General features: G+C 43.3%; 1 long non-coding RNA gene and 1 pseudogene across 1 annotated transcript; one reads left to right on the top strand and one right to left on the bottom strand.

The window, feature by feature from the left end:
• Positions 1-6,705, top strand: part of LOC146178616 (uncharacterized) — a 29,610-nt pseudogene extending 22,905 nt beyond the window's left edge.
• Positions 16-6,329, bottom strand: LOC146178617 (uncharacterized). Its single transcript, XR_014700623.1, has 2 exons — positions 5,799-6,329; positions 16-353 (listed from the first exon to the last, which is right to left on the bottom strand). It is a non-coding gene; the product is annotated as an uncharacterized LOC146178617 (long non-coding RNA).
• Positions 6,706-19,070: the final 12,365 nt, after the last annotated feature.

The raw sequence follows: 19,070 nt of genomic DNA, 5'->3' as shown, positions 1-19,070 counted from the left end.
AGAAATGCACTGGGAGAAGAAGGAAGAAACTTTAATGACACGGAGTATTAGGCACCGAGAATGTCCTGAGTACGGGTCACCAAGGCCAACCAGTCCGTCAGCTGATGCAAGACTAGTCAAGCCCACCAGGTCGGGAAACAAAAGTGAGGAAAATGAAATGTGCCGGGATTGTGAGAAAATTTGTTCCCATTTTACGTTTGACATGAGATTTAGTGACAGAAGAAAGGAAGAGGAGTCAAAAGAAGAATGAGATAATCTCGAAAATGCCTGGAAAGCAGCTTCATTCATCAAATTGACAGGTTGCAAGAAGCCGGCTATCCGGAACATGGTGTCATCTCAGTTGCTGAAGGAACCTATAAAAAAATGAAAACAAACAGCAAGGAAGCTATGCCTAACACAGTGGACAGAATACAACAACAAAATCTGGTTGCAATACCCTATCTGCACAGCACATTGCATGATTTGAAACGAATAGACAAAAAAGTAAATATCGAAGTAGTTCTTACAGCTTCGGAAAAGTTATCGAAGCTTTGTAGGATCACTCAAACTTGTGGTGTGCAGCGACGTGCATGCAGCATAGAACACCAGACTTTATTTGTACCCTGCAGCACAGGTGTGGTGTATGAGATCCCATTAGCTGTGGGAAACGTTACATTGGACAAATGGGTAGATGCCTCAATGAACGGCTCTGAGAACACAATTATACCTATGAAAAACTTGCAAAAAAGAAACATCTGCGAAGGAAACGTTGCTTTGCACTGCAGCAGGTGCACAGGTTGTATGCCCCGGCTTCTACAGGGCTTAAAGCCAGGGGGTGTGTCAGAGACCCCCCCCCATAATATTTAAGAGGGGTCCGAGATCCCCACAAGCTTGAATTCAAGCATGAGGACTGTAAGAATACAAACCAGGTAACCATTGTTTTGTTCTTGTCAGTGGTGTAATTGGAAGATTTTTTCTCTACCATTTCAACAGTTTCACATTGAGTATTAATAAAAACCAGAGATGGAGAAAAGTAATGGTTTCTCCCCTTTGTATAAAACGATTTGCAAAACAGGCAACCAGCCACTTTCTCTCTTTATTTCCCTTTCCACCAATGCTCGAATCACTACAGACCCCCTCCGATTGAGCCATACTTTAAGCACTGGGCTTCACAAAACAAAGATTATTGGTAGAAGCAACAAGCAGATTACAAGAGAGATTCTGGAGGCAAGAGTCATCAAACAGAAAAAGGGCTTGTGCGTCAGTGCACCTTCGATAATGCTCAGTGAAAAAGAACTTGAGATCCTGTAAGTAGCGTAGGCTTACTCAAAACGCTTAGTATGTTATATCTTTTCTTGTATGGCAGTTTTCGGTTCTATATCTGGTGGTTTTTAAGGCTAACGACACGACTTAATCCTGCTTATTCATACTTTACATTTTGACAACAGAAGCCCATATACAGCTCAACCTGGCTTTTTCATTTGTCTTCATCGAATGTTTAGCGGTGAGGCATGTGCTTGCTCATGATGTATACTACTTCACTTGCGTTTTGGATTTTTGTGATTTCTTGTTTATTGTTACTTTTTTTTTTTTTTTTGTCAATGCTTTGTTAGGAGAGAAAACTGGTATACATGTATATGACGTTTTGACTTCGGCTGAGTCACATGTTATGAAAATGTGCATAAATTCCTCTGTTTTCCAATAAACCTCAGTTGACAGTCAGTGCTGTGTTCATCTCCCTACCTCTGACCACATCTATCTCAATCTCAAAGACCTCATTCCAAAAGTAACATGCACAAGTATTGATACAGCCATAAATTACAATGAATAAGACTTTGCTGTCAACCATGATGAACTTGACTTTCTGCAACATCTAATGTCAAAGTGAAAGTGATCGCTCCTTCTGCTTATATGCTTCGCTTATTATTAAGGAGATTATTAAATTGGTTTAGACCTTAAGGCAGAATATTAGTTTAAATAGTTTAGTCACACAAACAAAAAAACACGGAAAAGAAATTATAACTGAGCTTTTTCTTGGTTGAAGCGCCGTACAGAGGAAGAAAGTAATCATATTTACACAGGTGGAAGCAGGCTCAAGCATTTTAGAACAGCTCAGGGACCAGTAATAAAGTAACTTCGGAGCAGCTTTGAAGCAATAAAACTAGAGTTTCGGAGCAATCACATTATGTCTTGGAGCAAGATTCTAGACTCGCTTTTAATAATAGAATTCTAGCTTCCTCACTTAACTCTTTGACTGTCGAATATTCCGGAAAAAAAAAAAAAAAAATCACCTCCAGTGTCGAACTATTTCAAACGCTATGCGTTTAGCGCAATACCCGTACTGCAAAAACGCCGCGGGACGGCATGCAGCCGCAGCACCTGTACGGCAAAACCAGCCAAAGGGTTCAATAGCAGCAAATGGAATGCTGCCTTCTACACTTCATAATTGAAGATTGTTTAACTAAGAGATTTATACTGTTTTGTAAGATTGAAAGGTGGACTTTGCAACATTGATGCGCTCAAGTATTACCACTAGTTTGAAGTTCACATCAATGAACAGTACATTTCTGCTTTCTATCTTGTGCATATTCTTTTTGATCCTGCGCCTGTGCCGATAAATTTCTGGGTACTGGCCAGTAACGCCTTCAGGGAAGATAGGTGGCACTTTGTATAGCCTTTTTCCCCTTCAAATTCATTACTTTATGGCCCTCTGTGGCTGCTCAAATTATTGCTTGAGCTATCTTAGTTTTAACACACTGGCGATAGACCCTGTATGACTTTCCAACACTTTTGAAAACACATTTAGTGACTGGCACCTAAGTGGCATCACCTCCATAAGAGTTCCAAGTGTGCTTTTGTCTGTCGTAGGCATGACAGGCTAGATGGTGAAGCACCTGCTTGTATTCACAGCAGAATCGCTACAAACAAATCGTGTAGTTTGTTGCAGCTGGACAAGTTTCCAATGGCTCGTAGTCATCATCGGCCAGACTATACCAACTGCAGGGTGAAGGCCTCTCCGATACTCCTCTACCTGTGCTAGCTGCATCCACTTTACTCCTGCAAACTTTTTAACCTCATCCGCTCACCTAACTTTCTGCTGTCCCCTGCGGCGATTTGCTTCCCTTGGAATCGTTTATTACCCTAAGCGAACATCGGTTGTCCTCTCTACGCATTACATGCCCTGCCCATTTCATCTTTTTGATTTCCACTAGAGTGTAATTAACTCAAGTTATTTCTCTAACTCGCTCTATGTGCTTCCTATTTTTTAACGTTACACCTACCATTTTTCATTCCATAGTCATCTGTGTTGTCCTCAACTTAAATAGAACCCTTTTCGTTAGCCTCCATGTTTCAGCTCCATAGGTGAGTAAGTGTAAGATGCAACTGCTGTATACCTTACTCTTGAGCAATACCGGTAAGATACTAGTCATAATCTGAGAATACTTACCAAATCCACTCCATCCCAATCTTATTCTTCTAGTTATTTCCCTTTCATGATCTAGATCTGCGGTTACTACCTGTCCTAAGTACACATATTCGTCTACCACTTCCAGTGCTTCGCTACCTCGTAGTAGTTTGGTGCACCTGCTTCACTCGCTGATCTCATTTCCCTCACCACAGGCGATTCAAAAGGCCGGGAGTAGGTGCCATATCAAGTGCACAGAACATTTTCCGTAACGAATTCCTCAAATTTGCTTATAAGCAAACATTATGCTGCATACTAAAAGTAATATTAAAATTTTGTACGTATTAGGCTCGGGTGAGATGCATTACACCTCTGCTACCGGTGTGCTGCCATTGTTTTGACTACACCAGCCAGATACCCTGTATACAGAACTCATAACAGACCATTGCCCAGCTGCGCTTCTCATAGTCGCTTAACTTAATTGTCTCAGATTGCGGTTCTTGCTGTCAATACCAGTAATGGCCCACTGTGCGGCAAAACCGTGCTCCACTAAATTTAATGTCAGAACATTGATGCAGTCGAGTTGGAGCAATTTTGGAGGAGGGAAAGCAGGCTGGAGCAGAATGAAGCAGCACTTCCACCCCTGCATTTAGGATGAATGCAAAGAAAGGAATACTGCAATCAAATTCTAAATTCTAAGTTCATTCTAAGTTCAAAAGGCAAGCCACTATGTCAGTGTTATCACTCAGTATCCTAATTTCTAAGTTTAATATCACAGGAAAGACAATTGTGCCAAGCTCAAGCTTAACACCGTTCAACATGATCCAGTTACATATATATATATATTCCTGCCGAACATAATCACAGTTCCCATATTGTAAGGAATCTTTATTAACCATGCTTTTATTTATGTGTTTATTGATACCTCAGAGGTCCTAATGCAAGACATTACAGAAGGAATGGGCTTGTGCACAGTGATAAATGGCGACAGGCTAGTGGTATACATGGCTATGATTAGACAGGTTCTTCGATGGCAGTATTGAAGCTTACAGGATCGCTGATGAGGGATAATTGCAGTTGTGAACAGTGCTTGCGAAGAATGACTCATGAAATGTAGTTGTGCGGGCATGCGGTGAAATGCCACTTTTACGATGACCTGTGCAAGGTGTTCTATACACAGGTTAGCCGAGACGACTGCCATGAGGTCTTGTATGAAAAGCTTGTGATAAAGGCAGGGGCATGAAGTACAGTGACGAGAACAGAGACTGTAACAGAGATTTCATGGAAGAGATGCTGAAGGAGTATTCGAGGGAATGAAACTGGTGGCATGGTTTTGAACAGGCTCATAAGGTTCAGTAAAGTTACAGTAGTGTATATGATTGGTATATTAAAGTTGTGATCACACAAGGTTTTTGTAATCTAGTAATTTTACACAAGAAGGTGCCAGCCATGGGTAGGTTACGACAGAGGTATCCAACAGTTCTATTAGAGTAATTAGTTACATGGCTTACAAGGCAAGACAATGTTAAGCCATTAGTGAGGTGAACACCAAGGCACTTAAACGAATTCTTTGAAAAAGTAGTACTAGTGTTAATTTTGTAAGTAGGATGTGTTGTTTTGGCAGTGGTGAGAAGAAATCAACAGTTTAAAGCTTCTCAGGGACGGAGGCCACATAGCACATCACTATTTTATGCGAATTAGACATAGATATAAGGCAGAAGCGTCGGACGAGTTGGTTACAGAGCAGCAAAGTACACAGTCATCAACTAAAATGTGGATGGTAGAAGTTACTGAAGGGAGATCGTTAAGAATAAGGGACAGTGCTTTGTGGAACACATAGCTGAAAGAAAACTTTGAAAAAGAGGACTGGGTATTAGCAGTAACAAACAGCGAGCGGTCGGTCAGAAAGCCTTGGATCAAACTAGTGGATAGAGGTTTGTTCAATTCAGGCAGCTTCAGCAGAATGCGGGCAACGTGAAAAATGCGTGCACACAGGCGACGCAACTTGGGAAAAGCGGTAAAAGAAAATCGAGTACCGAACCTGCTGGATATTTTTTTCGAAGTTAATATTGGGATATATTGAAGGCGAAAGGCACCATTTCGGCTCCATCTTAGTGCCTATACCCTGTGCGATTTAGGGAACGTAGGAACGGGTGAATGCTAAATATTTTTTACACACTCTTGTACACTACGCGAACGCGCACACCTCGTGAATAACGCGAAATAGAAGTGTCCTTTCGCTAAGGCAGTTTTGGGAAAACTGCTCGCAGCTTCGAAAAGACTCGTTTTATCTGGAGTGCCCGGCATTGCAAAAGAAAGAGCACATAAACACCCTTCCAGAATCAGCCAAGCGATCACATACGGTGATTACATAAACACCGCAACCTTCAAAACGAAAGCCAAGACCACCTACACGTTGAGAATATTCTTCTTCCATGGCAGCACAAACCAAATCACGATCCCCATATACAGGCCTTTTACATACGCTCTTGGTTTCTAGTATGCCACACTGTGCACCACTCATGCTTCAAAAATAAATCCAAGACGCCCTGTTCGTGAAGCAACACGCAAATATGATTTGTTGCAGAATGAACGGAGAGACCGACGGGGTTCGCAGGTAGGAGCACTCTTTCAACTTCCGTGGATGCACGAAGCCTCTACTGCGTCTATCGCCTCTGTCGTTACTAACGTAATCCATGAGGAAACTGCAAGATGAGCACTGAGGCACGAAATGTGCACGACGCAAAAATCGCGATTCACACGACCACACATTCCAAACGTCGTTTACAAACACACGACACGTGATCTGCCTTTGGCTTTCCTGCAAAAACCCCAATCCGCAAATAATAAACAAAGCCAAGCCAATCCATGGGTTGCAATAACGGTTTGCTTATTTTCACCCGGTTGCACCAAGCTTCTAGCTTATTCCAACCGGGTCGCAGCAACGCCGGCCCCACGTTAGGGCAACGAAGCCAAGCCGTAGCCGCACATCGATAACAAAGCCAAGCCGTAGCCACGCGGCAACAACGAAACCAAAACTTCTCGCAAAACTTTGACATTTTGGTTGGGATCCGCAAATAATACGAGGCGGAAATTTGGAACGCTGAAAGTTGGAAAAAAAACTCGTATTATACGCGGGTTTTTACGGTATATTAATAACTGTGGGCCTCAAACTTGGTAGCCTCGCCCTTCAAAGAGATGAAGAAAAAGACCAGTAAAGAAAAAGAAAATCACGCAATGCAGCAAAAATGAAAGAGCAAAGACCCAAGAAGACCCCTGCAAGCAAAGGCACTAAATATTACAGCCCCGGGGAATTTTGATGGACATGCAGTGACTGTAAAGCTTTAGTGCCAGTTTTCTCAAAAGTGTGTTTTGACCTGACTGGCCTGCTTGCAGAAACCGTAGCAAAGCAATAGCTTGATGGATTTTCATGAGGATTGCTGCATTATATTCCTTGATAAATTCTTTATGCAGTGACATTCCCATATTCTTAAAATACACTATCACTTTTTTACTTTTTATCTATGTTTAAATGGTGAAAATGAGTGCATTATGCAAGCATGGATGTAACGTTCTGTGTAAAAAGAAATCAGGTTAATAAAAATATTTGGAGAATGTCACTGCATGAACCATTCACATGGCTAAAATATAAGACCAACTATGGGCTTCTACAAAGTTTTTTTGTCGCACCAGGTTTCCTGCAATTTTGGTGAAAAATAATAAAACAAATTTCTAATGTCAAAACTGCTGGAAATATCTTAATGAAACTTTGTAATTAGCCATTCAGCACACTTTCCAAAAAGAATGCAATGTTTCATTGCTCTACTACAAAAATTAAAGAATTTGACTTCAATCTCCATGTCCCCCCTTTACTCCCTTCGCATATATTTGTCCCGGGATAAATTATGAATGTAATTAAGTAATTATGCAATGCAATGTAATGACATCTGGGCAGTCTACCTCAGGCCTGGCCTTATAATCGCAGCAAATAATGGCACTGAGGCACAAAATAAGATGCTGAAAGAGCACTACCCGAGGTCTGAGGTCGCATAGTGGCCACCGCGGCTTGACTGGCCCCTTCCAAACGCTACAACACACAAACTTCTTGCAGATAGACAAGTACATTTTCAGAGAAAAAAATTTCGGCATTCCTTCAGAGTACAAATTGCACCATGACAACATCATACCATACTTGCACACAGACCGTGCAGCGTAGCACACCACATAAAGAGCAAGTTAGCTGCCACTGCCAGAATGGTACTTTTCTTGAAGTGCTACCCCTGAAGGGACCTTCTATAGACCTCCTTCATGTTTGCAAACAAACAAGATGATCGAGGTGGCGCTGCTATTGTCAGCGATCCCACGGTAGGCAAAAAGCACGACCGCGGCCGCGGCACTGTGGCCAAGCTTGTTAAGGCCGTGTTATTGTGATTTGTAGGCGCCTTCTTGGCAGACGAAATGACCATGTGCTAGTATTCGTGACCCTCAGCGGTGAGGACAGAAGCGATACATTGAAAAACTCTACCTAAACGGCGTGCAGCGTACGAACCCGCAAGCCGTACCGATGGAGATTCGGTTCAAGGCGCACAAGAGAAGCGTTGCTGCCGCCAGGAAAAATGAGCGACGTTGACATCTATTTGCTGTTTTCTCAGAGAAAATTAAGCGCGGAACGCATAGAGAATTACAAAGCTTCAGATGCTTACAACTACTTTGAGTCGAGTACGCTGACAGTGATTTTTTTCGCTCATTATAGCGCCGCAAACCACGTACGATGTAGTCCGCTCAAAGCATCATTGCGTTATCGGATGATTCTTCACACCGAGCGGCAAATGAGTGTTCTTGGTAAGCACGAAGCATCTCACTAGCGTCGAGCGGCTGTATGGGTAAGGTGATTTAGGTCAGCATGGCAACAGTAGCCTTAACACTGCACGGACTTGCGTATCATTTCGTTATTCATTGAAATCACAACGCTGCGCGTCTGTTATATCTGCTCTGTTCGTGGGCGGCTGTCGTCGTTAATGGTAGCAATTTTATCACGGGTAGTCACGCTGTTAGCTTGCATTACAAGTACGAGCTGCAGCGGCCAATGTGGTTACGTGGGTTCCGGTAAAAACGTCCCAGGAAAAAGTGGTCCCGGAAAAAATGGCCTCGGATAAAATGTCCCCAAATAGATGCAATTAAACGTACTACAAATTCGAGCTTTCGCCTTGCCCGGTGCTTGATTTATCAGCGATAAATTTCGCTCATTGTAATCAACTTTAACTGTTTTTATCTGCCATTTGTGTTTATGGTTTTAGCTTGAACAGTATTTATATTTTGAACCCCGCCATTTTTTGTTTTTTTTGCTTTTTTTTTTCACGTCCTGTAGTCCTTTTACTAAAGGCCTATACTGAGTTTCCTCGAGTCTAGCCGCAGTAATGTAGGCTACAGTGCTTCTTTCTACCCGTCCGCTTGAAATTTGCAATACATGGTACTGATGCTGTGCGTTCTCAAAAAAAAAAAAAAGAATAAAACCATTATGGCACCGAAATTTGTGCGGTGGAGGACAAGCACGTCTCTTGAATGTGTAATATTAGCCGGGTGATTAGGCCTATATTAAAGAGCGATATTTCCCAGCTTGGAAACTGGAAACTATGCACCGCATAATACTCGCTGGATATTATGTAGTGGTGGGGCTTTTTTTTTTTTCGATATGCTTTCATGCTAAGTCTTCTCCAGTTTCTGTAAACGCGTAAAGCACTCAGAGGACCCAGTACCCAAACAATGGTCACATCTATTCTAAAAAAAAAAAAAAAAGGCATCATAAGATGTTTAATTTTTTGCGAAGTGAGTTCCGGGCAGATTTCAGTCAATTTCTTCGGTGACATTTTTTCCTAGGGGCCGCTTCCTGAGGGGACCTTTCTGGACGTATTTTCCGGGGCCATATAGTCCAGGGGCCTTTGTTTCGTGGCTGTATCTTCCGGGGACCTCTTTTCAGGGGCCGTTTTTACCTTCACCCGTGGTTCCGTAGTTAGGGTGGCCCAGTTCGGTCTCGCCACTGTGGCCGCGGTAATGTAGGATAAACCCCACAACTCTCATTCACAATCAGCCGCTGTGAATACAAATAAAAGCGCTCGGCATAAATAAAAAAATGCAGCTCCGATCCAAATCACTAGCTATTAACGTGAAGAGGGAGTCTTCATCTGGAAGTAATAAAAATAATTTGACGTGAACGGGGCGAAGGTTAGCCATGCAACATATATGTCACGGATCAAGGAGTGCAACACAGATCTTTCGAGTAGCAGCTCACTGCGCATACATACAATTACCAAAGTGAAAAAAACGGTCTTGAGGAACAGTTCACATAGGTAAACATCTATGCATGCTCCAACAAAGAAACAGGCCTACGCAATACAACATATATATGACTGCCTCGTCTATGTATGTTACCAGCGCACCCGCGCCCGCACACCAAGATCCCATCACGCGTCGTAAAAAGGCCAAACTCGAGTGAGGCGTCGGTATTCAGCCTTGGCGCATCACCGCGGCGGCCCACAACTGTTTACGGCGACCATTGTTGGCAAGAAGCCTTTGCAAGCTTACTAAACTTCCTCTTGTGTGCCTTTCAGCACATGTCATAGTGAAGCGATTAGTCGGCATGGTACTCTGCATTTCCCGGCAACAGCAAGCCATCGCACAATCATGGGAGGCAAGGCGAGTGAAGCGTTGTTTTGCCTACCACGCGAAAGTCACTAACGACGACAGCGCCACCGCATTTTCGTGACGTAGCCGGAGTGAAAGAGGTCTATACATTGAACTTCTCTACACCGAGCTACAGCCGCCATGACTTTCACAAACACCACCTCCCATGTAAGAACTTTTGTGTAATTTCGTTTTTGCTATGCGAGGCATGGAGATTTGACAAACTCCCTGAACACTACCGAGACGGCCTATTGATGGCAGTCGATGAGGACGTAAGAACACATACTGAGGATGGCCACAGTGACTGCCACAACATGTCACCTGTGACATATACAGATATGAGTGACAACACGGGAAATCTAGTCTCGGAAAAGTTATGCTCACAAAGTATAAGCCAACTGAGAGTGAAAAACTGCAGGCTTAAACTTGCGAGACTCACCAACCAAAGGCTGCTTGGGAAAAAGGCGCCAGGACAGCAACCATGGTGAAACACTTAAAGATGTATCTGAACTCTTGAAGAGACAACGAAGGGCTAAAACTGAACATTGGCGCAGTAAGGGACGTGTTGGGGAAAAAGCAGAAATTCTTCGCCAATTATAACAAAGCACCACATATTGAGCAAGAGTAAAAGCTATTCAATAACAATGCGAGCATCTTTATTTAGTTGGCTGGTTTATGAGGTTTAATGTCCCAAAGTGACTATCAGAGACGCCCACCTTTATTTAAACCACAGGACCACGTTCGGTATTACTGCCAGGTAAAGTGAAATGAACTGCGGCAAAGCTGTGCTCACTGCCCTGTGCAAACAGATCTGGAAACACAGCTAGTTATAACTTACTCTTGTCTGATCTAGGGTATAATTAATGTCAGAGAAAAATATACAAATAAGTTTTGCTGAAAATCTTTCAAGAAAATACTGAAATATTTCAAAAATTAACAAGCTACCCTACTGGCCGCAACGCTCCCATGGAGGCCACCTACTCTTGGTTATGCTTCCGATCTCTCCCGCATAGACAGCAACCTGGTGCATCGATACCTGCCCCTCCAATGGCCGAAGCTAGGGAGCGAAGCTACCTGAATGCCTTCAAAGACTGCTGGCGGATACCTCACTGATGCTGAAACCAGCATTGTCACACCAGACAACGCAGAAAGTGGGTTTCCTCAACTTCAATGCGCGCAAAGCCGGTAAATGGGAAGAACTGTACAAGCAGATAGATGCGGAAGATATTCCTGTGTATGCTGTTGCGAAGACCCACCTATACGAGAACGAAAAGCCACTGATACAATCCACTCGCAGTTGTACCCGTCTGTCCTCAACCATGACTCAGAACAGTCTCAAAGACGATGGAATAGGTGCCCTGTGGAGATCCCACTACTCTTGGACCGCACTTGATAGAGCACATGCAGTGAACATATGTGGGCGAGCGGGGACATACTGGCCATCCCAGTGCCTTGTTGTGTATTGTGTATCTTGCAGTCAACCGCAGGAGAAGAGCAAGCAATGAGAATATCATTGACTGCATCAGGGAGTATGTAGATCGCTGGGCTAACTTTAATGAAGCGCTGCTGATGGGTGATCTCAACAGCCACATCCAATATTGACACAGTTCAGTGGTGAGCATAAAGGACTGCCGCGGTGCTTGAAGTGCTACCCATGTCCGGTTCCAACTTCATAACTTCTTTCTCCTTTTGTTCTGAATCGATAATTAATCAGTATACTTGTTTTCCCCCGGGGTGCCCAAACGGGGCACAGCTCTCAACCTGTGAGACTGATTGCCTAACTTCTTAAATTTCATGTAGAAGTAGGCACAGTTTTCCTGGACTATTGTTCCTTTTTATGTTCTGACCTGCCCGAAAAAGCAAAAGTTTATAAAATGGTAAGAAGCATCACAGCTGAAAAGAAACGCCGAAGAGTGTCAGCTTGCACTGCTACCCTGCCTGCAATGACCCCACTAAGCACATGCGGAAAGCGGAATGTGCAACTCCAAAACATTTTCCAAAGTAATCATTTTCCTCCAGATGTTTCGCATGTAACTCGAACTGAAGGAGGACAAAAATGGCTCATGAAAAAAGTGAAATGTTCACCACTTACCTGGCGGGAACCAGGCAGGCACAACCAGTCACGTGGCACCCTACGAACTCACCTTGTGCCAGGGGCCCTTCACAGCTGATAAAGGAGGTATCCAGAATGAAGAGCTGACCTCTTGAATGGCAGATGATAGCATACCCAACATTACAAGCACACAGCAGATTCCAGTGCTCTTAGTTCTCGGCGTTGTAGCTCATCAGAGGTGCATTCTGTAAAACAATGCAATAACACTATTAAGAACTAGTCTACAACCTTGCAGTATGGCCAGTGAAACAAGAGGTTCGACGCCTGTGCATGTGGTCAGTAGACATTGTATTCTCTTTGCAAAATCTAGTTGTGTGTTCCGATGAGTGCTAGAAATCTTGTTACAGTATGACGCTCTGCTGGCCCAAGATACCAGATGGAACACCATGCAGTTTCCATGGCATATGTGGCGCTAATCATCAGGCAACCTTGAAACACTGCACTCCCCAGACCCCCTTGAGTAAGTGGATGTACACGGCCTTCGCTGCTTCTGCCAGTAGCTCATGTTACTGCTTCATTGATGCTGGGGGTTCCTTTATTTGAACCTGTTAACGACAGGGTACGCTTTCCAGTACTCTTGAGAACATTTTTTGTAATTTGCACCGTCATGGCGTCACCCCCATAACATTTCAAGAATGTTTTTCGCCAAGACCAGCTTCACACATGTTACTAACAAAAGAGGCTCAAGGTGAAGTACCTGTTGGTTTTCACAACATAACCAACAGAACTTCTCGGGCAGTTCTTTATTGCCAGACAAGTTTCTTAATAGCCCAATGTAGCCCATGTTGACTGCTTAGATCTCTGCTCTTACTTCTCTCATCACCGGCAATTCAAAAGGTTGGGGGAAGGTACTATATCAAAGCACAATTTTTTCACAGCTAACTTCCTCCAATCGCTTGCGGCTTGTTTAAAATTTGCTGTGAACAAGCATTTATTACGCTCATGCTTTTCTACTTAATGAAACTTGTATACATATTAGGCCCAGGCTTATATGCACAACACTGCCACCATTCTGCTGTCATTGTTTAATTGTGCTTAATTGTGCTGTGCTTAATTGTGCTGTGCTGTGCTTAATTGCATTAAATCACATTTTTTGCAAAATAGGCAGTATCTCTAATGCCCCACTGTGCAGCGAAAATCTGTGCTCTGCTAAATGTGATGGCAGGCCTCTGAACCAGCCAGCCTGGAGCAGTTTCGAAGCAATATTACGCTTTGGAGCATTATGGAGCAGGAAAAGCATTTTGGAGTAAGTGGAGCAGCACTTCCACCCCTGCAAAGCCTCAAAGCCCACCTCTGCCGCTCTGAAGCTTACTGCTCACTCCCCAGCTAGAGCGACTTATGTGCTGGATACATCCTTTCCTAAAAGAGTGTCTGTGAACTTACAAAGCATGTTTTCGTCGCTCCCACCCAATCAACCCTGCAAAAGGTGCCAAGCTGGCACTGAAACTTTAGTTTTCCTCATGAAACTGGTCAGAGTGTCACCAATCTTTAGTTTCCCTCCCAACCAAAGACCTCTGCAGAAGTGTTTAGGATAAAGTAGAATAAAGTTGGAGGAATATGGGAGATGCCTTTGCCCTGCAGTGGGTATTGTCCAGCTGATGATGATGATTACAATTAACAAGACTGCAAGTCATAAGAAATATGCAGGTCACAGTAGTGTCAATCAGTGTCATATCTCAAACTTGCTTCTTTCCTCTTTCTTTCTTTTTCATGCAGTGTTTTAAACAGTGATCGATGCACCGGCTTTTACAGACAATTTCGCACATTTTTCACGTATTAGCTCGGCTATGAAGCTTCTTCAATGCTTAGTTACTGAGCAGCTGTGTCATACAATTAATTAGAATAGCGTGAAGCACACTACGCTACTGTGAACTGCCGGCCTTTTGCAGCCCTCTACGCAAATGCTATTGTGAAGTTTGCTTCACAGCCACTACCAGATTCACAACCACGGAAGACAAAGCAAACATTTTTAACGCACAAGCACAGCAAAAAAGTTAAATTTCTCTTTTACCACCACATTTTCAGGCTACATTTGCTCTATATAAGAAGTGGGGTTACAGTAGACAAAGGGCTTACAGATACTGCCGTTCATGACATCTTGACCTTTGAGCCGGAGGTAGACAAAGTGTTTACAGTCACCACCCTTCTTTCAAAAAGCATCAAGGTTCATATATATGCCTTCTTCAACAGGTTGTCACAAGACCATCTCACTGCATAATACCCCAGTCACACTGTCATTTTCAAAGGCGACTGAGTCTATAGTTTTCGAAATTTTAAATTGCGATCGAACTCGAAGAAGTTGTGCCGCTATTACACGGCAAAACTCAAAGACTATTAAAATAGTTCTGGTGTTTGACGCCTAACTTTTGTAGCGCCGCTATCGTTGCTTTCGGTTTTGCTTAAAGGACAAAAATCGTGCTATAAAAGCAAAATAAAATATAACCGTTACCTTCTTTTTAGTAATTGGCACTTAGTTGTTATTCAATGACAACTTTGTTTTGTTTTTTTTTAACTCGTTGACGTTCATATGGCTGTGCTTTTCATTGTGTTTGCTTTTCTCGACGACGCATGTTGCAGTGGTAGAGAGTACATAAATAATGACGCTCCATAAATGTGTGACGCTCCACGTGTCAACACTAGCAACCTTGCACGAGTTTCGAAGGCCTTCGAGATCTCGATAGAGTTCTGAGCTGTTCCGTTGACTCGATAGACTATCGACTCAATGGCCATTGAAAACTCCTGTGTGGCAGCTTTCGAAGGCCTTCAGTTTGAAGGCAGCTGGTTCGAGGGCCTTTGAAATGCCAGTGTGAGAGCGGTATAAAACACCACACAGACAGAGTGCTTGATCGTGCACACACACTTAAAGAGTAGAGTACCATATCCAGTTTTATCTTTTAGACTGTGACTATTCTGTCAACATTACAAGGCATTGATAAAGCCCTCTTCAAAACTGTAGCTTATATCTTCAACAGACAATGCAAGTAACTCGCAACAACCATTCACTACAAATGTACCGAAATGAACAGCATCAAAATATGAACAACACACTTTAAACATACTTGTTACTGTCTGACTTGAGGGCTATATTTGCTTAAAGGACCTTTGAAATGCTATTTGGAGTAAAATTATAATGCAAGCAATTCATAGAGGTGGTCTTTGTGAGTATTTGAGCCATATTTGTAACACGGAACCAATAATTTTAAAATAATTAGTTTTTAAAAAGTGCTTCTGGCGACCGCTTGCACCTGATTTGGGCAACGCATCGCCACGCGCACGCCTCCCCACTGATGTCAGTGGGCTTGCTGACCGCGCCAGCTCATTGGACGCTCCCAAATTAGGCGCAACGGAACAGGGTGTGCCAGGGTGCTATCACGACTTTTCTTTTTTCTTGCACACCGGCATGGTTTCAGTTGAGGGGAGAAAGGAGGAGTATCACTTTTGATCGCCCATATGTTCTGTGCTAATGAAGCTAAGGAAATTTTTCCGTTGCAGAGAGGATTGGTGGGATACCTAATAACAGTGTGAATTTTATAATTGTAGTAACTAGGTTCATAAGTTAGCATGAGCATTTGAGTTGCAGTCACTCCATATCTTAACAGTATTTCTTTTTTCTTTCTAATGAGCGTTTCACAATAGCTCTGCACAGCCGCTTTACCATCAGCTCATTGGTGGCAGCATGTTTATGCTCCTTACGCAAGAGGAGTCAGGCAATCCGTGCTGGAACTTCAATGAGGACGCCTTGGAGCATACCGTTTCTCAATATTGCCAACAAGGAAAGATGACGCCACTGTTAACGCGAGCTTCTTAAACAGCATTTTATCCACCGCGAATACAGTGTACCCTAGACACAGTGCAGCAGCCGAGAAAGATGTTTCATGGGGTGCTTGTCTTCACAAATTGTGAAGAAAGTGCCAGCAGTGCTATGGCATTTGAGTTCGTCCCCAAATGTAATTGATAACTAGCATTGAGCCACATGCCTGGTGCGAAAAACAATGCAATATATTTTTTTTTTTTGCACAGCTAGTACTTTGGAAGTGTATTAGGAGAAAAACAATTGGAACCACTTAGACACCATGGTAACCTACTAGGTTTGATGGCATGCCGCAGCCACACTTCCTTGAGAGTGGGTCAGAACGGGTGACATTTTTAGGGACGCATGAAGACCTTCGTCTGCTACACTGTATATTCTAGGTATCTGTACAGCTAAAATGCTGTGAAGACGAGGTTTCGTGCTTGGTTCGGATAGTGGTTGGTCGCAATTTTGGATTCTGCCTTGGAATCGGTAGCTGCACAGTGATTAGTCCCTCTGTATGCACGCTAAGTTAGTTTCATGATGCATTTTTTCACCTTTTCAATAAATTGAAATCAAGCGTTAGGTTCATAAAGAAACCCCATTTTTTTTACGGTTTGCCTCGAGAAGAGCCTTGTTGTTATCACTAAATCCACGTTTTACACCCAACAATCCCCAACCCAAATGAAAAGTCTAAATTTCCTGGCATTCACCAGACTGGCATTCCTGCGCCTCTTCATGAATGGATGAATGCATGAGAGATAGGAGCATCCCTTTTGTGACAACGGGGTGACGAAAGATGCTACCACGCATTTTCTTTTTTTACTTTGTATTTCTATAATCAATCTGTCACATTAATGGTATTATATCACCTACCTATCCACTTCCAGCATCGTCCCGAGTACTTCGCCTTGTGAACGCATCCTTTTCGCTGTTTTTTTCTTTTTCCCACTAACCCGCACCAACCGGCCAAACAAGCTACGCTTCTTCAACCTATCCATTTGTCTGTACAAATAAATCCTACAGAGATTTGCATTCTACAAATTCTTAACTTATTTTATGTGTTTCAAAGGCAACAATCTTTCAAATGCATTTTACTAAAGTCTACCACTGATTCATTCACATTACCTTTGCTGTCTCCAAACCCTAGGGGCTCAGGAAGAGCAAATATAGCTGCATCAGCACTAGGATGGATTCTGATGCATTCTAGAAAATCACATCCCACTGTTTCTACAGAGACCCCACAAAATGCATCTCACCTTTATCAGATTTCATTTTGTAACTTCACATTCTCACATGCTCTGGTCTCTTTCTAAAGAGTGGGGAGCAGCCTCATCAGCTACCAAAGAATGCTTCCTTTCTGATTTGAGTTTTCCTTTTTCTGGTTTGGTTTATAGGACTTAACATCCCAAAGTGACTCGGGCTATGGGAGATGCACTTTTCAGTTTTGGTACAGGTCTAGCGTATGCTTTTTCTCCACTGAATCAAGCCAGCGCTTGATTCAGCGCCTTATGCATTTCCGACCATGAGATTTAGAGCTCTTTACTCCACCCTGGTAGCTTGGACTTACTGGTTAGCTTTCAAGTTTTTTCGTTTTTTTTTTTTTTTTTTTTTTTTTTTTTTTTTTTTTTTTTTTTGCCACTGCGATCAATGCACTTTCTGTAAATGTATAAATACCCTATATCATCCAATTTTCTCAAGCGGTCTTCCTATCATATTTTAGTTCGAGCTTCCCATGTTTTGAACAATGCCTAGCCCGAGCCCCCCTCCTCATTTATTTATAGCTTGGTTTATAGGGTTTACCATCCCAAAATCTGTTGACTCGGTCTATGAGGGATGCGGTAGTGGAGGAAACACCCGGGGTTCCCTAAAGTGCTCCGACATCGCTCAGCACATGGGCGCCTTGCTTTTCGCCTCCATCAAAACGCGGCAGAGATCCAAGCTACATCCTTGGGATCCGCTCTCAAGCGCCCTAACCACTAGCAAGCACAGTGGGACACACCATTTGCGGTCTTCTCGTGGGCACCAGCTATGACACTGTTATTTCTTACCAAGCACTTCTTAGCACTTTCCGCCTGTTGTACACCTATAATGTTCTAGGCATCGCAGCATCTGTTCCGACATTTTGCTCGAAAGGCCGAACCAAATGATAGCGTTTCTTTGGCGCCGCGTCAGACGGGACGCTGACGCGACGCCGAAGAAACGCTGCCATGTGGCCGGTCCTTGTTGCACGTGATGAGTAGAATCTTAAATAACAAGCCTTGCTATAATTGGCAAGAAAAGTAAAGTCTAGTGCATCTCATTCTCCATATGTGTTCACTGCCTGTAAGTCTGCTTGCCTAACTGCTAATAACATTCTTCGCATATATTAAACATAGCAGCCTCTGTTCCCGGTTTGCCCTGCAGCTCATCCCACAGAGAACAAAGCAACAACAAAAACAAAGCAAGCCGTACTACCTGCTGCAAGTTCTTGAGACGATGACTGCTCGCCGGAACGCTACAACATAAGCTGTCATCAAGACAGTTTTCTGGCCGCCGAATACTCGGCGGCAAACCTCACTCTATGCCTCACTGGGAGAGGAAAGAACCGCGAAAAAACAAAAGCGCCTGCGATTTTCAGTCTTTACAGCGGTCTGTGCTTGGCTTGGTGCTGGCCGGTCATGTGCGCGGTCTCTACACTTCATGACTTCATCACCAAAAGTTTTCACCACGATGGGTTTTCAACAATAAGGTTATTTTCACCATTGTTTTCACCGTTTTCACCCACGGCCCTCACCCATGGAGCAGTTCACATGACGGAAGTACTTCAGAGGACCACTGTAACCGATCTGTAACCGACCCCGAACTGCATGCGGACTTTGGATGCTTTGGAACATGCTGAGAATACAAAGCATTTTACTGACTCGCTTCGTCTCTAACGCCGGTTGGTTTCATCAGGCGTTGTCCTGTGACTTACGTCATGGATTTTCATTTGCTTCATTCTTTGTTATACAATAAAACTTGTCACACTCCAGGTACCGCTCGCGAGCTGTCCAATTTGTGCAGTTCTTGCCGCGTCGCATAGCTTGATACAAATACGAAACCGAAACTTTTCGACTTCT

This window comes from Amblyomma maculatum, chromosome 9, assembly GCF_055883805.1.
Source record: "Amblyomma maculatum isolate TAMU_Amacu chromosome 9, ASM5588380v1, whole genome shotgun sequence".
Classification (NCBI taxonomy): domain Eukaryota; kingdom Metazoa; phylum Arthropoda; class Arachnida; order Ixodida; family Ixodidae; genus Amblyomma; species Amblyomma maculatum.
This window is presented reverse-complemented; position numbering and strand designations above follow the sequence as displayed.